At 42.8% G+C, this 15795-nt stretch overlaps 1 long non-coding RNA gene across 1 annotated transcript in view; it reads left to right on the top strand.

Moving 5' to 3' along the window:
- Positions 1 to 15795, top strand: part of LOC147032161 (uncharacterized) — a 29144-nt gene that overhangs the window by 12220 nt on the left and 1129 nt on the right. Inside the window, exon 2 of the long non-coding RNA XR_015055054.1 lies at positions 13723 to 13782. This is a non-coding gene — a long non-coding RNA (uncharacterized LOC147032161). The remainder of the gene's footprint in view (positions 1 to 13722; positions 13783 to 15795) is intronic.

Raw genomic sequence — 15795 nt, 5'->3', positions numbered from 1 at the left:
TTGATTCTCCCACTAGACAAAAGGAGGGGTTCTATCTCACATGTACTTAATGGCATAACTAACTTTTGGGACCTGTATGTTGAATGCACATGGTTTTCAGTTCCGTAACAATATGTAAGATCAGGTCATTGAAAGGATCAGACTGTGCATTACATTATATTAAACACGAGCTGGAATACCCGGCGTTGCTCAGGTGAAAAAGAAATGTTAACATATTTGAAATGAGGACAAATATAATATAAAAGCAACAAGAAAAAGAGCAATCAGAGATTGCAGACTCTCACCTGGATTTCTTTTGAATGGCGTATTATTTTTTTTTATAGGTTTGAGAGTAAATCCAATTTGGCTGCCAAATCATGTGTCCGATCAAGTTGAAATTTAAAACATTTATTCTGCATCTCTCCTCGATCATAAATCTGAAGTTTCACATCGATTGATTAAGCAGTTCCAGTGAAAACATTTAATATTTTTCTTCAATCAAATATGGCTGCCAAACCATGTGACGTATCAATTATTCCTCAACACCTTTGTACAACCATGGCTTGGGGAACATTTGTGTGAAGTTTCCCCTCGATTTGTCCAGCCGTTTTGGAGATTTTTATATTGGTTTCAAGGTAAATCCAATATGGCTGCCAAACCATGTGACCAATGACGTCATGAAGTTTTTTTTTCTGTGACATTTTATCCGTAAATGACCATCAAAATTTTTCATACTGATCAGATGTGGCGTTCTACATATGCAATTATGACGTCACAATGAGGGCACCTATGACAATAAAAGAATCGCTTATTCCACTTGAGGAGTACTTGCCATGTGCCAAGTTTCAATTTTTTCGTTGGTGCAGTTTCCGAGATACAAAGGTCCAAATTTTTTCGTTGGTGCAGTTTCCGAGATACAAAGGTCCAAATATTTTCCTTGGTGCAGTTTCCGAGATACAAAGGTCCAAATTTTTTCCTTGGTGCAGTTTCCGAGATACAAAGGTCCAAATTTTTTCCTTGGTGCAGTTTCCGAGATACAAAGGTCCAAATTTTTTCCTTGGTGCAGTTTCCGAGATACAAAGGTCCAAATTTTTTCCTTGGTGCAGTTTCCGAGATACAAAGGTCCAAATTTTTTCCTTGGTGCAGTTTCCGAGATACAAAGGTCCAAATTTTTCCAATTTTTCCTACATGGCTGCCACAACACGTGATCTCTGACATCATAATTAACATTAAAACATTATACATGAGTAGTTGTACCAATGGTGAAAATTTCTTCTTAATCCGACAAGCTGTTACGGAGAAAAACACGAAATTTCTGTGCGGACAAACAGACAGACAAACAAATAAACAAGAAGATGTCGTGCAGAGCATGATACTTGCAAAATCCAGCAAACAAATTTGACCTCAAAAATAATTGGTGGTTGAATGCAATGACCAAATATTCAACTACTCTTCAAATTTCAAGTCAATTGGATGAAAATTGACAATTTTAGAAATTTGGCCTATGTTGTCGTATCGGCTTATGTTGACCTCAAAAATAATTGGTGCTTGAATTCAGTGACCGGATTTGCAAATCTTCAAATTTCAAGTCAATCGGATGAAAATTGAGGATTTGAGCAATACAACCTTAGTTGTTGACCTTGGGCCTCGTTTGACATTTTGGTCGATGTTGACCTCAAAAATAATTGGTCATTGAATTCCATGACCTCAAATATAAATCCTCTTCAAATTTCAAGTCAATCGGATGAAAATTGAGGATTTTAGAACTTAGTTGTTGACCTTCAGGCTATGTTGACTTTTTGGTCCATGTTGAACTCAAAAAATAATTGACTGGATGAATTAATTGACCTGAAATATAAATCTTCAAATTTCAAGTCAATCATATGAAAATTGAGGATTTTAGAAATACCACCTCAGTTGTTGACTTTGGGCCTATTTTGACCTTTTGGTCAATCTTCACCTCAAAAATAACACTGAACAACAAAATTTTTTTACTGGAGATGTGTAAAGTGATTTAGACTAATTTGGGTACGCTGATTTCAAAAATCATAACCGTTTTGCTGTATCACGTCAGGATTTTCAGTAACAGAAATATTCCCATTGCCTAGAAGTCAGGATTTCAATGACATTTACAAAAATTCATTTATTCATTTATTTCATCATGAATGCTTCAAAATTATAGAAATTACAGAAAAACACTAGAATGTAATTAAAAATGCTTTAGGCATTTGGCTTTGCGTTTGTGCTGCTCTGTGTCAGTTTCACGATGCAGGAACCAGCAGAAATCGCCCATCATGTTCGGGTTGTGCCGCCCTTGGTAACGCGTCTCCATGAGTGAAATCTCTTGGTGGAATCGCTCGCCGTGCTCGTCCGAGACTGCTCCCAAGTTGTCAGGGAAGAAGTTCAGGTGCTGGTGTAGGAAATGGATTTTCAGGGACATCCTGGAGCCAAGTTTCCTGAAGGACTCCAGCAGCTGCTGCACTATTTCTTCATAGTTGTCCGCGCTCGTTCCCCAAGAAGTTGTCCGTCACAGCTTTGAAGCTCCTCCACGCTGCCAGCTCTTTGGGGTTTAGAGTTGTCGGAAAAGTTTCGTCCTTCATAATCTGTCGGATTTGCGGTCCAACAAAGACACCAGCCTTGATCTTGGCCTCCGACAAGGTGTTGCCAAACTTTTCCTTGAGGTATAAAAACCCACGCCCATTCAGATCCATTGCCCGCACAAAACTTTTCATCAAGCCGAGCTTTATGTGGAGTGGTGGAAGGAAAACCTTGGCTGGGTCGACAAGGGTGACATGCTTCACGTTGTGTCGACCAGGTACATGCTCTTTTCGCTCTTCCCAATCTTTCTTCGTCCAGTGATTCTTGTCGTCTCTGCTATCCCAGAGACAAAGGAAGCACATGTATTTCGTGTAGCCTGACTGCAGCCCTAACAACAGCGCCACCACTTTCAGAGTCTCCGCAGATGTGCCAGTTGAAGTCATTGTACTTGATGGAATCAAGCAGCTGCCGCATAGTCTCATAGGTCTCTGTCATGCCGAACGCGTGAGCCAGTGGGACTGATGGTTTCTCGTTGCCATTGTGGAGCAAAACAGCCTTCAAGCTGTTCTTCCCCGAGTCGATGAAGAGGCGCCAGTCTCCAGGATCGTGATCACACCCAAGTTCTTTCAACAGACCGTTGATGTCACTGCAGAATGTCATCGTGTCTTCCATCTCAAAGAACTCAGCCATGTCTCTGTGACGTGCTCTGAACAAGGATATCTTGGTGTTAGGTTCAAGTAGATTCCACTGCTGCAGCCTTGATCCAAGCAGCTCTGCCTTCGCCTTTGACAGCGAGAGATCTCTTACAAGATCATTTAAGTCTCCCTGGTTCAGAAGGTGTGATTCTTGAGTGTCGGGTTCAAAAGGTTCATCATCACCATCCTCTTCACCACTGCTTACAGCTATGTTCTGATCAGCTGGAGGTGTTGGAAAGGGGTTCTCATCATCATGAGGCACAGGTTTACGAGCAGAGATGCAGTCAGCGTACTTGATGTGACCTTTATTCTTCTTGATGAAGCCGGCGATGCTTGTGCAGCAGAAATAACAATCATCATGATGATTCTGCGGCTCACGCCATATCATGGGCACCGCAAATGGCATGCTCGCGCGCTTGCCCACCAACCACTGAGTCAAGGTTGTGTGATAGCTTGTGCAGCAGATGTGTGGTGCCCAGCTCTGTTCTTGGTCCCCCACCTTACACCCGAAGTAGTGAAAGTAGGCGGCCTTCATTTTCACTGCTGTAGATATACTTCGCTGTTGATCTTTTTTGGTATACCGACCACAGACATAACAGAAGTTGTCAGGATGATTGGTACAGGAACGCCTACTCATCTTTATCTGAAAGAAAGAAATATAACACAAGTTAACAACAATTGTACGAAATAGACATGTTAAAGACAGATGTAAATTTCATTGAAATCCTGACTTCTAGGCAATGGGAATATTTCTGTTCCTGAAAATCCTGACGTGATACAGCAAAACGGTTATGATTTTTGAAATCAGCGTACCCAAATTAGTCTTAATCACTTTACACATCTCCAGTAAAAAAAAAATTTTGAAATTTGTTGTTCAGTGTAATTCACTAGTTGATTTCATTGACCTAAACTATAAATCCTCTTCAAATTTCAAGTCAATCGAATGAAAATTGTGGATTTTAGAAATCTCACCTCAGTTGTTGACCTTTGGTCTATGTTGAAATTTTGGTCTATGTTAACCTTGTGACCTCAAAAACAATGGGCTTCTTCGTTATTGCAAACTCTTCCATCTGGTGAAGTTTCGTGGATCGGTTTAAAATTGTGACTTGTAGGCAATAAACAGACAGACAGATAGACATACCGACAGACAGACAGACAGAATAACAAAATCAACTGACCAATATACTTGAAAGGTCTTCGATTTTGCAAGTAACAAACGGAACCAAATACAATACCCTCTCCTTTAGTGAGGGTAATTACAGCGAGGTTAATTACATCCAAATCAGAATCAAAAATAAATAGCAAATCATAATTCCTGATTAATTCCATAATAACCCAAATGCAATACCCTCTCCTCTGGCGAGAGTAAAAAAGGAAGGACTATTTGTGTACAGGTAAATGACCACAAGTGGCGACACTGCAAACGACTACTTACGACGCTGGTTGTTCCCTGCACAGACTGTCGGATCTCCCAGGAATCCTTTTTTGTTCTTATCCCATTGACTGGTATTTCTGTCAGTGAAGTGATGGGTCTTTTCTGCGAGTATAACTCACAATGAACAAAAGTCACTTCTCAAATTATATATAGTAGAAGCACCCGCTCCCCACGGGAGCCGTCAAGGGGGTCATGTTATTCTATTTATGCCTTTTCACTCCAAGAGGTCCCAGGATTACACATCCAAAAAATGGTTGCGATCAGTTGAGCCGTTTTTGTGGAACCTGGGAACAGGCAGACAGACAGACGGTGAATTATAATAAGATAATTCGGTATCACTGTATGTCAGTTTTTCAAGCAGTCCATTCCATGAAGGAATGCATCCTTTGGTGACATATTTCCCATCTGCAAGCATTCATTTGTGGGAGCAAATATTACACTGTACATTCTAAAAAGAGAAGGCTATTGTGTGCAAGTAACATGGAGAATTTTAATAGATGGCCAAATCTACAGGATACCACTTGTGAAAGCTAATTGAGCAAACTGCATTCAGATGCTGTGCGGCTGTGTCCTTGCATGTCTGATATGGTGGTCAGCAGAAGTAATGCACTTCACTTTGATCTGCCTCATCGAGGTTTGATTCTTGACCAGACTATAAACTGTCACATTATTCGTTCACATGCAGGGTGATGCATCAAAGACTGTGCCATCCCTCAGATGAACATCAGGTTGGGAGTTTAGGAAACTGTTTAAGAAAAGGAAAGTAGGGAAACTATGAGCTCGTGTTACGTGTCACAACACGGGGGGGGGGGGGTGGTGCAGTGTTACTTTGCTAGGAAGTAAGAATAAATTCCCCCAGTATGTGATTGCCCCCTTGTAACCGATTCCTTCGTTTTTACACTCACAAGCGAGCCAAATGTGCCGAGCAGGCAGAAGCCCTGCCTCCAAGGGTGACGGCGGGTGAAGTCACGCCCCCGAGCCTGATGCTTGATGGGCGTGACGACAGAAACTGGCCAAACGTGCTGAGCGGGCGGAGGTCTCTCGTTCCCGGGTTTCGTGCGAGCAAGCCACACCACAGAGGAGAAAATGGGGGTTCGGTGTGAGTCAGTAAGAGTGGAAAGATCGGGAGAGCGCACGCTCGAGGCAGAGTTGAGAGAAGGAAGGCACAAGTGCAGAGTGAGGTGCACATGTGGTCGAGAGAGAACGTAGATCGGAGATGGCCTGCAAGAACAGGGCTTTACGGCTGGTTTTCCTTCAATGCATGAAGAAGGCTGCACGATTCTTGTATTCGTGTTGAGGTGATTTGGCTCCCATGCTGAATCAAGACGTTGACCTTTGGCTCTTGGTTGGCCCATGTGTAGCGGACCACGAGCCTTGTGAATGTCAAATCGGGAGTCGGTAAGGACGACGATGCACAAAGCAGCTGCATGGTCTCTGAGCCTTGGTGTTGAATACCGCTCACGAATTGCCTGACGTACGTTTGTCCCGCGGTGAGAGAGCAAGTTGGCGCCATTTTGCGAGGGTCTCCACGTGCAAGTAGAAGCGCCTCGATTCCACATTCCACAAAGACCATCTCTGGGCCAAGCAAAGTGCCAGAATAAAGGAAGGATTGCTTTTCTTTTATTTTGTATCCCCTTGTTTGTATTTAAGGCCCGGTCACACCTTGATGTTTTAGCCAGCGATGGCAACGTATTAAAATGTATGTAAAACGCTGGCTGACGTTGAACTTTTGATGTTTTTTTTTAAGATTCGGACGTATTCATAACGAGTTGGTCGTATGCATAACATATTAGTAATGGACACAGAACGTTTCGTTGTGTTATAGATAATTTATACCAACGAATGCTGAACCTGTTGTCGGCCTACACAACCGATGCCCAACGATAGTCTAACTTCGGCATAGCGCGTTGCACGCATCGCCGACGATGTCGTGACGTAGCCTATTAAAAGGCTGACGCACAACGATTCGAATCATAACTGCCGTAGAAATTGAAGTGTCAACATCGCGGTCACACCTTGGCGATCTTGCCAGCGTATGCCGACCTAAGAAAAATGTGTCGAAAACGTTGGGGCACGTCAAATACGGTATGAGTAAGTTTGGTATACGTGAGTAGAACGCTAAAGTACGCTATCATACGTCGTAGTAAGTAGAGTACGTCAAGAAATTTTAAACATGTTCAAAATTTTACGATGTACTCGGCGTATGACACACGTTCCGCATGCGATGGGGATAAGTTTTACACCTGATATGAGGAGGCTTACACACGTCCACAAAGGCTACTTATAAGCTACTCATAAGTCGAAACACGTCGCGGTAATGTCTTTTTTACGCGAAACTTATTTCTAACTTATGTTTGACGTGCTTTGAACCAATTCTTTACGTAGTCCCAACACACATCGACGTATGTAGACGTATTCCAATGACGTCTTCCGGTCGACAAAAAAAAAAAATGAACGTGTTTCTAGGTTACAACTGCCATATAAAGACGTGTTCCCAGCAGTTTTGGGAATTGGTATATAAAAATGGTGTTCATAAAAGGGGAACCCAACAGTGTTTTCGAGTCCTTTTTGAGTCGATGTCCATGTCAGCAGTAACAGTATCAGTATTAGTATTAGTATTAGTATTAGTATTAGTATTAGTATTAGTATTAGTATTAGTAGTAGTTTGTTCATGTTGGCAGTAGTAGGTGAGTGTGAGGGGGAGGGTGTGGGTTATGATGGATCGTCCTTGCGTCCGCGTGTCCACGGGTAGGTTCATAGGCTGCCACTCAACGATTTAAATGGCTGCATCTCCACTATTGAAAGTAAACGCTTGCGCTCAACAATTGGATTTTATTTACACTCAACGACTTTTAAACGGTACCACTCAGCTAGTTTCATTGTTTACAATGAACGATTTAAATTGCTGTCACTCGCCTTTGTTTTTTGACGCTGGGGTTTTGAAATTTGAAGCGTTTCTTCTGAACGTGTTAAAACGCTCAAACTCGACTATTTTAAATAGACGCTGCCGATGGACAATTGGAATCATAGCCAAGCTAGACATCGAAGTGTGAACATCCTCGTCATGCCGAAGAAAAGTTTGAAGAATGCTGCAAATAAGGGTCCTGGCCGTGGCCGTGGACGCTGACGCAAGGACGATCCATTATACTGACGTCTTTCAGCCTATGAGTAACTTAAAAGTAACGTCTGTCGACGTGTGGCAACGATCGCGTAACGTGCCAACAACACGTTAATCATAGGTTAGAAATAAGTTTCGGGTACGCTAAACATTACCTCGGCGTGTCTCAACTTATGATTAACTTACAAGTAGCATGTGTTGACGTCTGTCAACGATCGCAGACCGTGCATACAACTTGTGGCCAGCGTAGCGGAACGTGTGAGTCATACGCCGGCATACGTCGTGAAATTTCAAGCATGAAAAAATTTGAGGACAACCGAAAAGTACAACGTTTAAAGCCAACGTACAACGACGTATGGCAGTGTTTTTCAGCGTGCTCTCAATGTTATCAAAACTTACCCATAACGTATTCAACGTGTGCCAGCGTTTTAGAAAAAAAATTCAAAAATCGGCATACGTTGGCTAAAACGTCAAGGTGTGACCGGGCCTTTAAGTCTGTGTGGAGAGGCGCCTCATCTTCAACTTTGATTTACCTCACGTATTTATAATTATTGCATTGATTATTCTCCTTTATAAATATTATTCTATTTTCATTAAATGTGTTCATTTTTAAGTGGCTGTGTCGTGTAATTGTTGTGTGGTTCGAGTTTTAACCCCCTTGTACCGTCCCGGTGCAGCGCTTAACTTGACTGTTTTCCGCGCGCGTATTAATCTCCGAGAGTCTCGGCCACAGGTCTCCAAGGGAGAAGTTCGACCGTCCGGGCTGGCGGTGTTAACCGCCCCTCAACACAAATTGGGTCAGGGGGGTTAACCTTGGCCGCCAGATGATCAGTATCAAGGCCCTTTGAAACGGTATAGGCTGCTGTTAAGTGCAATTGAAGTCTATCTGCTGAAATGAACCACTACAATCTACATTGACTGCAATCTGCTGTGGAGATCTACTACAATCTACATTGACTGCAATCTGTTGTGGAGATCTACTACAATCTACCAAAAACATCTGCTCCTGAAGGGAGTATTTTTTTAACTCCCGGACAAATTGAACAACTTTATTATTTCACGATAACATCCAGTTTTTAAGTTATTCTGTCCAAGGTTTTAGGGGCCGTGGACAATGTTTGGGCAGCCATGCGCAACGTTTGGATGGCCGGAGACATTGTTTGTGAGGCTGCTGACAAGGCGTGGACGACAGAGTGTGGGCGATTGCGGACAGGGTGGGGGCGACCCCACACAGGGTATGGGCGGCTGCGGACAGGAAGGAGGCGACCGCAGACAGGGTGAGGGCGACCGCAGACAGTATGGGGGCGACCGTGGACAGGATGTGTGTGACCGCGGACAGGGTGGGTGCGACGGCGGACAGGGTGGGTGTGACGGTGGACAGGGTGGGGGCGACGGTGGACAGGGTGGGGGCGACCGTGGACAGGGTGGGGGCGATCGTGGACAGGTTGGGGGCGATCGTGGACAGGGTGGTGGTGACCGCAGATAAGGCATGGGTTGCCGCGGACAAGGCTTGGGCGGCTGCAGACAAGGAATGAATGACCACAGACACAGCTCCTCAAAGAAGTTCGATTTATTATTTAGCAATAACATCCAGTTTTCAATTTATTCTGTCCAGCAGTTTATTCTCTCAAGGTAAACCTTCCATAAACAGTTTTCACCCATGACCAGCTCTATGTTGCTTTGTCAAGAGCACTTTCTCTGCAGTCCATGCCAATCCAAATTGACAAGTCTCCACATCAAGGCACAAGAAAGACAAGAATATTCCCAAAACGTCGTCTTCAAGGCTGTCCGAAACAATACCCCACAAAGCAAGCACTTCTCATTGCAAATCATGACTGACTTCATCACCACTATTCCTGTTCATATATCAAAAACCAAAAATCATGCATGCATGTTATGGTTTTAATTTAAAGAACAACATCTCCGTTTAATGAGTTATATTCTCTGTATCATAATTTCACAATGACATTTCTTTCAATTCTATTATCGTGAATAGCTCTCGTATTTCAAATTTTCTTATTCAAAGCATCCGGCCCCGTTGATTTTTCAATGGGCGTCTGACTGCTCGTCGATTATCGTATTACACTGGTTCCTTCATCCATTTTTGTGTCACATTCCTTCCACCCCAACCTCCTATTACACTGAACAACAAATTTCAAAACATTTTTTTTACTGGAGATGTGTAAAGTTATTAAGACTAATTTGGGTACGCTGATTTCAAAAATCATAACCGTTTTGCTGTATCACGTCAGGATTTTCAGGAACAGAAATATTCCCATTGCCTAGAAGTCAGGATTTCAATGAAATTTACATATGTCTTTAACATGTCTATTTCGTACAATTGTTGTTAACTTGTGTTATATTTCTTTCTTTCAGATAAAGATGAGTAGGTGTTCCTGTACCAATCATCCTGACAACTTCTGTTATGTCTGTGGTCGGTATACCAAAAAAGATCAACAGCGAAGTATATCTACAGCAGTGAAAATGAAGGCCGCCTACTTTCACTACTTCGGGTGTAAGGTGGGGGACCAAGAACAGAGCTGGGCACCACACATCTGCTGCACAAGCTGTCACACAACCTTGACTCAGTGGTTGGTGGGCAAGCGCGCGAGCATGCCATTTGCGGTGCCCATGATATGGCGTGAGCCGCAGAATCATCATGATGATTGTTATTTCTGCTGCACAAGCATCGCCGGCTTCAACAAGAAGAATAAAGGTCACATCAAGTACGCTGACTGCGTCTCTGCTCGTAAACCTGTGCCTCATGATGACGAGAACCCCGTTCCAACACCTCCAGCTGATCAGAACATAGCTGTAAGCAGTGGTGAAGAGGATGGTAATGATGAACCTTTTGAACCCAACACTCAAGAATCACACCTTCTGAACCAGGGAGACTTAAATGATCTTGTAAGAGATCTCTCGCTGTCAAAGGCGAAGGCAGAGCTGCTTGGATCAAGGCTGCAGCAGTGGAATCTACTTGAACCTAACACCAAGATATCCTTGTTCAGAGCACGTCACAGAGACATGGCTGAGTTCTTTGAGATGGAAGACACGATGGCATTCTGCAGTGACATCAACGGTCTGTTGAAAGAACTTGGGTGTGATCATGATCCTGCAGACTGGCGCCTCTTCATCGACTCGGGGAAGAACAGCTTGAAGGCTGTTTTGCTCCACAATGGCAACGAGAAACCATCAGTCCCACTGGCTCACGCGTTCGGCATGACAGAGACCTATGAGACTATGCGGCAGCTGCTTGATTCCATCAAGTACAATGACTTCAACTGGCACATCTGCGGAGACTTGAAAGTGGTGGCGCTGTTGTTAGGGCTGCAGTCAGGCTACACGAAATACATGTGCTTCCTTTGTCTCTGGGATAGCAGAGACGACAAGAATCACTGGACGAAGAAAGATTGGGAAGAGCGAAAAGAGCATGTACCTGGTCGACACAACGTGAAGCATGTCGCCCTTGTCGACCCAGCCAAGGTTTTCCTTCCACCACTTCACATAAAGCTCGGCTTGATGAAAAGTTTTGTACGGGCAATGGATCTGAATGGGCGTGGGTTTTTATACCTCAAGGAAAAGTTTGGCAACACCTTGTCGGAGACCAAGATCAAGGCTGGTGTCTTTGTTGGACCGCAAATCCGACAGATTATGAAGGACGAAACTTTTCCGACAACTCTAAACCCCAAAGAGCTGGCAGCGTGGAGGAGCTTCCAAGCTGTGACGGACAACTTATTGGGGAACGAGCGCGCGGACAACTATGAAGAAATAGTGCAGCAGCTGCTGGAGTCCTTCAGGAAACTTGGCTCCAGGATGTCCCTGAAAATCCATTTCCTACACCAGCACCTGAACTTCTTCCCTGACAACTTGGGAGCAGTCTCAGATGAGCACGGCGAGCGATTCCACCAAGAGATTTCACTCATGGAGACGCGTTACCAAGGGCGGCACAACCCGAACATGATGGGCGATTTCTGCTGGTTCCTGCATCGTGAAACTGACACAGAGCAGCACAAACGCAAAGCCAAATGCCTAAAGCATTTTTAATTACATTCTAGTGGAGTTTTTCTGTAATTTCTATAATTTTGAAGCATTCATGATGAAATAAATGAATAAATGAATTTTTGTAAATTTCATTGAAATCCTGACTTCTAGGCAATGGGAATATTTCTGTTACTGAAAATCCTGACGTGATACAGCAAAACGGTTATGATTTTTGAAATCAGCGTACCCAAATTAGTCTAAATCACTTTACACATCTCATGTAAAAAATTTTTGTTGTTCACTGTTATCGATACACACCATTTGATTGCCATGTTGGTCTTGTGCAAAGCCAAAGACTAAATTTGGGCAGTCATATTCACAATTGCCATTCCTTCCCTATAAGTTCTCCCTTCAGTGTAAAACGACCAACGGGACTGTTAAAAGGATCATCCTCTATCGAAAGGTTGAAGATAATCAGTATCAAAGGCCTTTGAAACAGTACATTCCTCTGTTAAGTGCAATTGAAATCTATCCGAGCAATATAACCATGACGTATTATATATACACATACGCAGTGAACATGTTTTTGCCTCAAGCACAGATTATTTTTTTTATTTTTGGGTGTGATGGAAGCAGAAGTCTGTTTCTGACTAATTTCTCTTATAAAACTTGACCAGGGACCACACCAAAAACCCATGTCATTCATTGTGAGGGGTTTTGTTGGAGTAATTCTGGGAATGTGACTACATTGTGAAAAAAAACTTTCATCATTATTCACTTTTAATTATATGGATAAAGTAAATTGTTGAGGCAGATGCCATCATGCTTCTGTGGAATGTCTCAATTCTATGCGACATGCTGGTAATCCCTCACACTCGACACCCAAAAACGACACCCCGAACAATCCCCACACCGGACGTGGGGTTCTATCCATGTGGATATTAATCATCCCAAACCCAATCCGTCCTATCTGCACGGACGAAGCCGTTTGCGATGAGGGCAATTCAAGTCATTCAGACACCAAGTGACTTCATGTGCGTATATAATAAATAAACTAGCAGAAGCCCACAGTAAAAATACCATGATAGAAAAAGAAGAAAATTGCGGCAAATACCCCTGGTCGCTCATTTGGTAGATTAATGATACTGAGGAGACCGTCAACGCGGGAGGGAATCGTCAAAATGTACCAATGAACCAATGTTATAGCAAATACCTATTTTGGGAGGGCCAACCCCCTCGCATACCCTTTTCGACCCCAATTTTTCCAATGTCATGAACAAAGTTTGGTACATCACAAGCGATGAAGGTTGTGGTCAAGCTTCATCGAAATTGTGTGTGCAGTTTGGAGAAGAAAGAAAATACATATTTTTGGAGACAACTTTCCCTTACACCCTCTCAGACCCCGATTTGTTTATTTTTTTAATACCGTGAGCAAACTTTGGTACATCATGGTTGGTGAAGGTTGTAGTCAAGTTTCATTGGAATTGTGTTGTTGTTTCTGAGAAGAAAGCAAATACCTATTTTGGGAGGCAACCATGTAGACTGCCCTCGAGCCTAATTGTCTTAATGCAATGAACAAGTATTGGTCCAAACAGGGTGGTGAAGTTTCATCGGAATCGTATGTGTAGTTTCAGAGATGAAGTTCCAAGCATTTGTGGACAGACGGATGGACGGACAGTCGGACGGACGGACTGACGCGCCATCACATAAGCTCTCCAGAACTATGTTCCAAGTGAGCTAAAAACGGGAAGCTTTTTATTCTTGCGCTGGTTGAAAGAGCTCAAAAATGGGAGGCCCATTAAGGAATGTCTTTTGTAACCTCCTATTTTTGAGCTCTTTCAACCAGTGCAAGAAGACTGTAAAAGGTTTCCTTTATTTATTTTTCTATTGTTTTCTATTTTTTTCTACATGAAATAACTGTCTTTACTCATCAACATTTCCTGCTTTACAAGCTTTGTGTTTCATTCACCATTTAGGGGAAACCAGCAAGGATCACAGCAAGGATGATTCCATCCCTTCAAACCATTACAGTAGAGGTAAGTGGCCATTGCGTGAACATAGCCCTGTGTATAGACCTACACAGTATACAGTTTGTCTGTCTGGCGATTTGTCTGACTGTGAGCACGATATCTCAAAAAGCTATTCACACATTCGTCCGAAACTTGGTGGACAGATTGGGTGTGTGTGATGAGGACGAATTGTTTTGATTTTGTTGAAGATCCAGATCCAGATACAATAATGTTCTTTTTAAGTGATTCTTCACCATTGAGAAATGGGCCCAAAAACGATGCAGAGCATGATATTTTGAAAAAGTTGTTGACATAAAACAAATCTTGGTGGATGAGATGGGAAGGTGACGAGAACAACTCAATTTGATTTTGGTTGAGGTCCAGAGCTAGACGTCGATCCGGCCTATCAGTGGGATACAAAATTTAAACTGTTCAACTTGTATGAGGGATGTGCTCGAATGAGTGCCCTTCTAATTTACTTGTTTTATTACAGTGTGGTACTCAAAGATGCGTGTGTGTGTGTGTGTGTGTGTGTGTGTGTGTGTGTGTGTGTGTGCGTGTGTGCGTGTGTGCGTGTGTGTGCGTGTGCGTGCATGTGTTTGATTGAAAAATGCACAAAATCACTATCTTCAATGATTTTTACCTCCGCCACTGATGGTGGACGAAGGTTATGTTTTCACCCATTTGTTCTGTCTGTCCGTCTGTGAGCAGGACATCTCAAAATTGTTATGGACGGATTCGGACTAACTTTTATGGGTGTGTGATTGGGTGTGTGAAAAGTTTGGTGTGTGACAATGAAGAATTGATTAGATTTTGGTGAAAATCCGAATCCACCTCTGGATACAAGAATTTTTTTATTTCTTTAATGATTCTTCACCATTTAAAACTCGAACCAAAAACGACGTATCTCAATATGTTATGGATGGATTCAAACGAAACATGGTGGTCAGGTTGGGTATGTGATAATGAATTGTTTCAATTTTAAGAGGATGTAGATTTGTTTTGTGAAATAAAAATGAATAAACCAATGGGGATATGGAGCTTCAAATACTGGCAGAAATGGAAGGTTACTTGGGGAATTAATGTGTGTGGTTTTCTTGTAGGATAGAGAGAGGCAGAGAGAAGAGAGAGGGAGAGAGATACAGAGAGAAGAGAGAGAGGCAGGGAAGGAGGGAGAGAGAGATAGACAGACAGAAAGAGGACGAGAAGGGCACTCGCTAGAGCAGTACATGCCTCCGCCATGCAATGCCTTACCCAAGAGAACATATCGGCCCATTACATTTGTGAAATATCAAGCTATACAGTACAATATCGTTTTTGGCCCTATCTCTCTTTGGTGAAGAATCACTTTAAAGATTAACTAATTCATGTATTCAGATCCGGATTCGGATCTTCACCAAAATCGAATCGATTCGTCTGTTCCACACACCTAACCTGTCCACCATGTTTCATCCGAATCCGTCCTCAACTTTTGGAGATTTCGTGTAATATATTACTTTAGCCCGATCTCTCAATGGGGAAGAATCACTTTAAAAATTATCAGATCTGGATCCGGATCTGGATCTTCACCAAAATTGATTCAATTCTTCCTTGTCACACACCCAACATGTTCAACAAGTTGTGCCTGAATCCGTCCACAGCTTTTTGAGGCATCGTGTTATGTATCATTTTGGCCCAATCTCTCAATGGTGAAGAATCACTTTAAAATTCTAGTTGGTGGATCCGGATCTGGATCTTCACCAATATCTAAGCAGTTCGTCCTTGTCACACTCCCAACCTGTCCACAAAATGTCATCTGAATCCGTTCACAACTTTGTGAGATATCCTGCACACAGACAAACCGATAAACAGACAGAACGGGGGTGAAACCATAACCTCCTTCACCTTGTTTGGCGGAGGTAAAAAATAAATATTATTAAATAAATCGAACACATCATAGTTGAGGTGCTCTGCATTTGCAGAAGAAGCACCATGATGGAAATTCGTTTCGGTGATCTTAAACCAGTCACATACTGTATTCACATCTTTGATATTTGTGCT

The sequence above is a fragment of the Eptatretus burgeri genome, chromosome 2 (genome assembly GCF_056783735.1).
Source record: "Eptatretus burgeri isolate ZD-2024b chromosome 2, Ebu_testis_v1, whole genome shotgun sequence".
Lineage (NCBI taxonomy): Eukaryota > Metazoa > Chordata > Myxini > Myxiniformes > Myxinidae > Eptatretus > Eptatretus burgeri.
This window is presented reverse-complemented; position numbering and strand designations above follow the sequence as displayed.